Below are 10,056 nucleotides of genomic sequence, written 5' to 3'. Positions count from 1 at the left end.
TCATGACCATGGTCCTGACATTATTTCCCACAATGCAACAAGGTTCACAGACAGAAAACTGACTTTTTTTCATCTGCAAAACAAGCAGAAGCTCCCTCTGTGCATAGAACTCCCAGTAACATTCCGTACACATCACCGAGCAGAATTAAAGATGCCACCACCAGTGATACATTTCAGAATGTAAATCAGGGAGAGGAAAGATTTTACAATGGGCAAACACTGATTAAATAATCTATAAATTAATATTGGGGGAAAAAAAGCAATGTTATCCATTATGTTATTTTCACTACCGTTCCTCTTTAAGGACCAGAATCTTTTTTTTTATATTAATTTTCTACTGTGGTAGACTCGCAGACAGTGGTTTATATTAACCTCTTCAGGACCACAGGCTTTACCCCTCTAAAGACCAGGCCATTTTTTGTCAAATAGGCCACTGCATGCAGCTTTAAAGAGATTCTGTACTCTAAATTTTTTACAGCAAAAAGCATACCATTCTATTGATTATGTTCTCCTGGGCCCCTCTGTGCTGTTTCTGCCACTCTCTGCTGCAAACCTGGCTTGTAATTGCCAGTTTTAGGCAGTGTTTACAAACAAACTAACCAGCTTGTGATAGGCTCACATAAGCAGAGTGTGTGAGTCATACAGAGCCTGCAGGGGGCCTGGAGGGGGTGTGTATAGCTTCTACCAATCATAAGCAGCCCTGCACATTCCACACATTCCAGCCTTAGCCCGACTGTGCCGACAGAAGAAAACAGATTAGATCATATAACAGAGATAATACAGCCACTGTGCAATTAGGAAAAGCTGCAGTAAGCCAGAGCACATTAGAACAGGCAAAGGAACTTATAGGATAGAAGAACTAAGGCTGAAAATTTTGTTACAGAGTCTCTTTAAGGCCAAGCTCCAGGGCTGCACAACACAGTACACAAGTGATTCCCCCCCCCCCCCCCTTTTCTCCCCACCAACAGAGCTCTCTGTTGGTGGGGTCTGATCGCCCCCCAGATGTTAAATTTTTTGTCAATATTTACATTTTTTTTTCAATATTTAAATTTGATACTGGTTATTCACTGCAGCTGTAATATCATTCAGAAAATGTGTGGGCACTGCTTGTTTGGAAACTCTTATGATGACGCAAGTCACTCAGCAGAGATAAAGGCTCGATGCTTTGGGTGGCACTGCAGGGCCGGCACTATGCAGATGTGTCATTCTGTTGCTAGGCGGTGGGGAGGGGGGCGGAGCAGTTCATGAGGAGCATGGCGCAGTGGGCGGGGAGTGAGGAGAACAGTGCTCTCAGCCAACACCCGACAAAGTCGATCTGTTGGGCTGATTGCTGACTGAGGCGTCAGAGGGGACTGTACTCACGCATTATTAGCCACCTCGGCCAAGTTTCATCTATCGTGCATATGAGGTTTTATCTGCTTCAGTCACACCCTCCCTCACAGCCAGATATTGACAAATCAGCACATTTTTTAAAGCAGGAATCTTTCTTTAGCAACCATACTAGTGAGGCAAATCTATTGAGGTAGTAAAGTTGAAATTACAAAAATTTCCACTCTAATTACTGAATTTTTTTTTTTTTTTTAGTTTTTCTCATACAACCACTAGGTAACTGTGTCCCCTTCTTAAAACACGGTCATTCTACCTCAGAGACAGAAAGAAAAAATCCCCAAATCCACTAGACTAAAATAACTGCATAGTATAGCCGTGCCTTTATATGGACTAGCTACCTATCTTCCTCAATTAGCTGCAGAGCTGTCTTATAGTCCGAAAAATACGATACATTCCCTGGATTGTGTTAATAATTAAAATTTTACTTCAGACACTATCATAGAACGCAACATTTGGATCAATGAATTGTTTCAAAGTGATTTTCTGTACAATTCGCTTAAAAAACTTTGATGGAATGATCACATCTTAGGAAAAATTGTACGGGTAATGGACACCTTAAAGGAATCATCAGGCAATGATAACATATATCTGATTTACTTACCTGGGGCTTTCTCCAGTCCCTCCCAGCTAGCTGTCCCACGCTGACAGCTCCGTTCGCAGCTGACCGGCACGGGGTCCACGCACGGTGCAGAGGACGACCTTGAGGTTGTCCCTACTGCACCTGCGTGAAGCGCCGCTGTCAATCCAGCCCACGTTGTCTGCAACGTACTGCGCAGGCGCAGAACTACTGCGTAGTACGCCGCAGACCATGTGGGCAGGATTGACAGCAGGGTTTCACGCAGGCACAGTAAGGACAACCTGAAGGTCGTCCTCTGCCACGTGCGGGGCCCCCCGGGCCAGCGGCTGCGGATGGAGCTGTCAGCGTGGGACAGCTAGCTGGGAGGGACTGGAGAAAGCCCCAGGTAAGTAAATCAGTTAAAGGAATCATCAGGCAATGATAACATATAAGTCTAGGGTGTCCAGTTGGATTTTCATGGGGGTAGTTGGATGTGGAATTACCTTACTTTATATGAAGTTTAAATGTTAAAACTGTGCTTACTCAGTTTATCTTTGTGTAATATTAATGTTTAAAAATCAGAATGCATTAAATAAAAACGGAAATAAATGAATGGGGCATACAGTGTTGTTATCTGTGTAAATGAAATAAAAACTGTAAAACACATAGGATGTATAAATGAATATATGCACATACATATTCTAATAATGATTATATATTTCCTTCCCGTGACTAACCATCAAGCGCAATCTGACTAATAACCACAAGATGGTTGTGGCTTTTAAAAATAGTGTATTCCACTGAATATTATATTCCGTTAACGTAAACTCTTGTACAAAGTCTTAGATATATTTTACTTAGCCTAAGGAACTGTAAAATTCAGTCTGCATTAGATTGGGATATGGTGGAAGTAAAAAAAAAAGTTCATTTAAAAACAAACAAACAAAAAAACAACAAATTTGTCTGTTCATTTGTGTTGGTCACATACTTTTGTCGACCAGTCACTTTACATGCCACCAGTTTTGACATCAAAATGGCAATTCGCTTTCTTTAAAGTGGGTTTAAACTCCCGAAACTAAAATTTAAAGTGGACCTGAACTCTTGCACAGGACAGAAGGAAAACATAGAGAAATGCACCCTGTATGTATTTAGAGAGTTTAGCCTGTTTAATACCCCCACATTTGTGTCTAATCACAAGTTGTAATCTGATGATCCCCTGTGTCACATGACTGCAATAGCAGATAAGCTCATTTGAAAGCATAGGAGGTTAACAATATGTCTGCTTCCATAAAAGCAGGAAGTAGAAACAGTATAGAATTATTTTAGAATTTTTATCAGCTGTAACAAAGAAATGTTTTTTTTTTGCTTAAAGGTTATTATGCTGTTGTGTATCTTTTAGAGCAGAGAGGACGTTCTGAGTTCAGGTCTGCTTTAAGTACTTACTCTGAGGAACATAAAGAAGCATTTGAAAGCACAAAAGGTTTACTTTCAGTGCAGAGAGCAGTAAAAGTGTGTACTGCTCTGCTGGGCAAAAGTAATATTTGCTAGTGTTGTCCGGATCATGAACGATTCGGATCTTTGATCCGAATCTATTTTATGAGTCGATCATCCGAATCATCAAAATGAGTGATTCGGATCGCAAAAGGGGCGGGGCCAGGAGCGACACGCCCCCTCTAAGCGGCCAGCGGGGTCTTGGAAGCATAGCAGAGATGGATCGCTCTGTTGGAAGGGAGGCAGCCTTGCAGGGAGACAGGTAGATGAGAGAGAGGGGACATGGGTGCCACTGCCTGCCAGATATGTGTAGAGCACACATACTGGCTATAATGTGCTGCCCATTATAGGCTGTCTGTTCCGTAGTGCTGCACAGTGAACACATTGGAAGCTTTTGGCTCAGCACAGCTCAGTAACTTTGCAGACAGTGTGATTGAAAGGCAATATAATCCTCCTGCACTGGGCACTAAACAGCTGCACTTATCTTCTGGGAATGCTTTCTTTCACTGTGCGACCTTTTCTTTCAAAGTGTACAGATGAGCATATAGGTGAAATATATGTAAAGCATATGACTTCAGCATGTGGGTATTACGTGCAAACATTTCTGCTCTCTGCTCGTCCCTCTTCCCTTCCCTGTCCACTCCCTGCCCTCTGTCCATCTTCTCCCCTTCTCTGTGTGTCCACTCCCTCCCCTTCTCCTGTCCACAGACCTGTCCTGCTGTTCATTTCACCCCCGAATGCTTCCGTTAGTAAAATGATCCGAGATTCGGATCAAAGATCCGGATCTCTTCAATGATCCGATTCGAATCATCCGGATCATTGAAAAGATCCGAACTTCCCATCTCTAATATTTGCCAGTCAGGATAAGCTCTCTGCCTGGCCTCTTCACTCTGCTCCCCCTCCCTCCTCTTTTGAGTAGACTCATTGCCATGGCAGCAGCTGAATCCCTAAAGGAGAGGGGGGAGGGGGATCAGAGTGAGGAGACCAGGCAGAGAACTACTACCTGACAATGGCTTCAATTCACTAAGCAGTTTAGACTAGTCTACTGATGGTTTTAGTCTACTGATGGTTTAGTGTAAATCAGTTGCATCAAAAGGGAATTCACTAATAATTATTAAAAATTACCAAATGTTTTATACTTGTTTTTAGACCTGGTCTAAAACATTCAGTAATTACACAATTCACAAAGGCAAACAAGGAGTAACCACACCCACTTTTTCTGACAGTGATTAGACCAGCCGATTTCTGTCAGTAAAGTACTTCTGTGAGGTATTTTAGACATGAGTATGGAGCTTTTTGAATGAATTATGCAGGCGTTTAAATGTATCCAGAGGAGAGCTCATCAGAGGAGAAGGATGTCAGTCATAGCTACTCGTATCGTTAGACCTCGTACGGTAATTAGACCTAATTACTGAATGTTTTAGATCGGGTCTAAAAACAGGTCTAAAACATTGGGTAATTATTAGTGAATTCCCTTTTGATGCGACTGATTACTGATGGTTTTAGTCTCCTGATGGTTTGGTGTAAACCAGCAGACTAGTCTAAACTCCTTAGTGATTTGAGGCCAATGAATACATTTGCTGATTAGCATAGATTAGCAGAGCACTATAACCTTTTACAGCTCTTAAAAATAAGTTTGAAAGCATTCCCTGTGTGTAAAAATGTTTACTTTTAATTTAATGTAGCTATGAGTAGGTACTTACATTTTAGTTAAAGATGCTTAAAGGGAACCAGAGACAAAGCACCCCTCATGTATTTTACCATATACATCAATGGGAACATGACAGTAAACACCCACCCTGCTCTCTGTTTCATTCTTCTCTGCTAAATCTGCCTGTTATCAGCACTGATAAGAATCCCCGACTGAGCATTCAGTCTAGCTTTTCCCCGGAATGATTATAGCTGAGTCAGTCTTCTGTGGTGTCTTTTCAAGCCCAAGTCTGCCCCCTTGTGGCTCTGCTTTGCTGTTATTTATCCTCGAAGCAGCAAAGCAGAGCCACAAGGGGGCAGGCTTGGGCTTGAAAAGACATCACAGAAGACTGACTCAGCTATAATCATTCCGGGGAAAAGCTAGACTGAATGCTCAGTCGGGGATTCTTATCAGGGCTGATAACAGGCAGATTTAGCAGAGAAGAATGAAACAGAGAGCAGGGTAGGCATTTACTGTCATGTTCCCATTGATATATATGGTAAAATACACAAGGGTGCTTCGTCTCTAGGACAATTTAAAGTGGGGATTAAAGAGAACCAATTATGAACAATACATTGGAAAAGAGGTAGAGGGGTTAGTTTTTTAAGACTGCTTTTATTGTGTATATAAAGTAATACCCAGCCATTTCACAATGTTTTTAACAGCATTGGGAAGCCAGTATACAAAAGTGCCATAGGCCTTGATTCATGTAGAACCAGTGAAACTGTCGTGCGTATTCAGCGACTGTGCAGAAGAGTGGACTCAATCGGGTTTGACTATTTCCACCTGAGCCTGATCGGCAAACCGCTACTTCGCCTGCGTGAAGGTAAATATTGAAGACGCTACTAAATAGTTATTGTCGGCTGTGGTTTCGGGGGATACCTGAGGCTTGGGAGGATGGGGGACGCCTCATTAGGGTCCAGAGGCTTCCCCCTCCTGAGGTAAGTATCCCCAGGGGGATTTTCTTACAGATCCTCTTTAACCATTTATGCCGCATGGACGTGAGCTTCACGTCCACAGCGGCAGCTGCTACAGCCTCAGGGGCGTGCTAGTCACATCCCTGCAGTTTGCTGTGCTGTGCAGGCGATCCTGCGGGTAGATGCTCGCGATTGTGCCGGGATCAGGGGGAATTGGCTGCAGGGGACAAAAGTCCCCTGTTCCAATCCGTACATGTCTGCTGAGAATAAACACTGTAAATGGGACACGTATGACACAAGATGGCGCCGGACTCGGACGCCGCGGCCACAGGGCTCCGGTCTTTTTCGCTTCCTTCACCTCTTTGAAACGCAATCTCTGCCCACCTCTGGGCTCCCCTTCACGCTGAGGGAGGACGTGGGCATGCTGGCTCGGCACCAGCCATCGGGTCGCGGTCCGCAAGAGCAGCGGTTCGGGACCCACGTGCAGGTCCCAGGGAGCGCCGCAGCAGACATCGGGAAGCAGGACGGAGCCTGCTGATCCATACCGCTGCGGCCAGACCACCCGCATCGGTTAAGCCACGGCCCCGCAGCTCGTCATCCGGAACGGCTCCCTGCACCACACATCCCAGCCGCAGGGCCGATGCAGGACTCCACTGGCCGCACTGCCGCCCCTATCAGCTGTTTGGGCGGCGTGCCGCCCTTGGCTGCGGAGCATATATCAGCCGATCGGCACGCTCCCCTGGTCAGGGGAGTCCAGACGTGGACCCACCGCTGCCGCTGCCCACGGGATCTTCTTTGGAGGCCAGGAGACGTCGGAGTCAGATCGCCGGTCAAGTGTAGACTCAGTCACCGGCGAGGGAGCTCCACCGCCGGGTACCCTCCGCCCTCCACCGCCGGGTCCCCCCGCTCACAGTGCCACCTGCCGCCGGGTCCCCCCCGCTCATAGTGCCACTGGGGTGTGTTGCCAGCGGCTGCGTTCTGAGGCTCCGGCTCCAGCTCCTTTCGCCTCACCGAGCAGCCAGGAGTCCTGGGCCTATCCTGTCCACGTGGCCTGCAGCTGTTTCGCCTCCAGGTGACTGTCCAGTGCTGCTGCCCCGGAATGGCAATTCTTCCTGCTGTAGGCAGGCTACCACTCAGCCACAGAGATGATGCTGCTCCCCTCACAGTGGAGCTGGCTGCCACATTTGGGCATCAGTGTCTTGCCACCACCAAAGGTAGACCTCCCTGGCCTGTCCACCACTGCTGCCCAGCCGGGATGCCCCAGGGCCCCACATCCACCACCCAGGGGTGCCCCCGGGTGCACCCTGGCCCCACAGGGCCCCCACTGTGTCTGCGCCCTCATTGCCTAGCCGGGCGGACTCAAAATCGGGAGCGCTGCTCCTCGGGCAACCTGGTCCGAGTGAACTCTGCTGTCTGCCTTCTCATGATGCCCCTCAGCTTTCTCAGTTGCTTTCTCAGTTTCTCTCTCTACTTTCGTGGACAAATCGGAGCACCTGTCTTGTTGGGAGCGTGTCGCTGTGTAGCGTCCAGTGCCGAAAATGGCAGCGCTCATATCAGCTCTCAGGCTGCTCCTCCAGTCCCACTCTTCTGTTCCTGCTATCAATGTATGCTTTGCTATGTTTTGTATAACGTTAACTGTATGTGTATGCTGTAATGCTCTGTACTGCTTTTTATTTTTGCTTTCATTGTTTATACGTATGACCCATGCTTGACTGCATGTGATGCTGCACTCTGCCTAATTGTACGCACAAGCTGTAATGTTGTCCTATGTATGCTTGTCCCACGTCTATGTATGTGCCATGCTCAACTGTATGCTATTTCTTGTCTCTTCACCAACGACCCTGTATGCGCCAAAACCAATTCCGGGTACAACCCACCGTTGTACTTGGCGATAATAAATTCTGATTCTGATTCTTATTATTTGTTCAAAAACAGCGCAGCAGCTCCATTTAAGAATAAACGCTATCTCCCACCGCGATTTACAACTGTTTCCGCAGCCCGGTCGTTAAATTTATGAATGGGAACAAAGTTCCCTTTCATTAATGTCCCCGACGGCGCTGGGATCGCAGGCTTCCAATGGAAGCCTGGGTCACTTTCCTATTTACAATGTAGCAATACATTGTTTCCTAAGTAGCGGTCTTTGGGCTTGTTTCACTAAATCGTGATAACTCATATCACGGGTGTGCTAGCGTTTTCATGCATGTTTTTGCGGTTTGCACGCATTATTGCACTTTCACGTGCAATCGTGAATTTTCACGCACAAATTGAGTGCAAAAACGTGAAAACCAACGCGAAAACGCTAGCACGGCTGTGATATGAGTTAGAACGGTTTAGTGAATCAAGCCCCTTCTACGCTAATAAGATTTTGCTCAGCGCTTGTGGCCAAATAGATGTTTTTTTTTAAATTTATTTATTTCCTAAAGGTGTAGGTGTAATTTTACTATGTGAAGATGGCATATTATTATTAAATAATGGACTAAAAATTGGAAATAAAGGTGCATTTTTTCAGTTTTACATCCATCACTGAATAAAATATTGTCACCATACATTATACTAGGGATATAATTTTAAAGTTGCAATAACCGGGATAAATGGCCAAATAAAATGTGTGGATTTTAATTATGGTAGCATGAATTATTTTAAAACTATAATGGCTGAAAACTGAGAAATAATGAATTTTTTTTCAATTTTTTTCTTATTATTCCCCTTATAATGCATTTAGAATAAAATGATTCTTATCACAACAAAATGATCTATACCTTGTTTTTTCCGCCACCAATTAGGCTTTCTTTGGGTCATAAATTATGCTAAGTACTGATAAACTTATTGGAGAATGAAAGGGAGGAGTGGTGAAATGTGAAAATTACCCATTTCAGCCCGCAGGTATTTTTCACCTTATGGAAGAGAGGAAAGGACATCCGAGGTGACGTGACATAATGAGATAGACGTGTATGCACTGTGCCAAGCACACAACTTTTTTTTTTCTTTGCCTGAAAGAGTTAAACATTAGGTATGAAAGTGACAGGTTTTGTCGGGACCGGGTCGGACTATAGCATAATGCTCACTGATGATAAACAGTCTCATTTTTAGGAGGAGGAGGATTAATAATAGGATTAACCATTTACCGCCATCCTAACGTATTAAAACGTCATGCTTACCGCTATTAACAGCAACATGACGTTTTAATACGTCGCGCATTCCCGCCGCTGCTACCGCCGTGTGTCCGCCGCTACCGCCGCCATTACCGTCGGGATCCCGTGCTGGGCGATTGGGGAAGAGGACTGAACAGTCCTCTACCCAATCGCAGTGCCTGGAGTGAATGGACGTGACCGCGAACAGCGGCTACGTCCATTCACATAAACAGGAAATGTAACAGTTTAATAAAGTGTGTAAAAAAAAAAAAAAAAAAGTGAACACGTCCTATGAGTGTTCACCAGCGCCATCTTGTGGCCAAAAAGTATATTACACTTACAAAATACATACATTTTCAAGTATATACACATCATTAATAAAATTACACTTCCAACCCTCCCCCCCAAAAAAAACACTTGTAAAAAAAAAAAAATCAGCTTAAAAAAAAAATAAAAATAGTTGCCTTAGGGACTCAGCTTTTTTTATTCTATATTTTATGGGGGAAAATTAATTTTAATTTATTACATAGGGGCTTGTAATTATGGCCAGAACAAACAGAAAAATAACCACTTATATTTCAAAATAATATACTGTCGCCATACATTGTGGTAGGGACATAATCTAAACGGTTTAATTATCGGGACCACTGGGCAAATAAAACGTGTTTGTTTTATCCACAGGAGAATGTTTAATTTTAAAACTATAAAGGCTGAACACTGAGAAATAATGATTTTTTTTCTTTTTTTTCTGTTTTTCTCATTAAAATGCATTTAGAATAAAAAAATTCTTAGCAAAATGTACTATCCACAGAAAGCCTAATTGGTGGCGAAAAAAACGAGGTATAGATCATTTTCTTGTGATAAGAAGTAATAAAGTTATTA

Source organism: Hyperolius riggenbachi, unplaced genomic scaffold (genome assembly GCF_040937935.1).
Source record: "Hyperolius riggenbachi isolate aHypRig1 unplaced genomic scaffold, aHypRig1.pri scaffold_120, whole genome shotgun sequence".
NCBI classification, from domain to species: Eukaryota; Metazoa; Chordata; class Amphibia; order Anura; family Hyperoliidae; genus Hyperolius; species Hyperolius riggenbachi.
The sequence above is the reverse complement of the archived record's forward strand: the minus strand, read 5'-3'. Positions refer to the sequence as shown.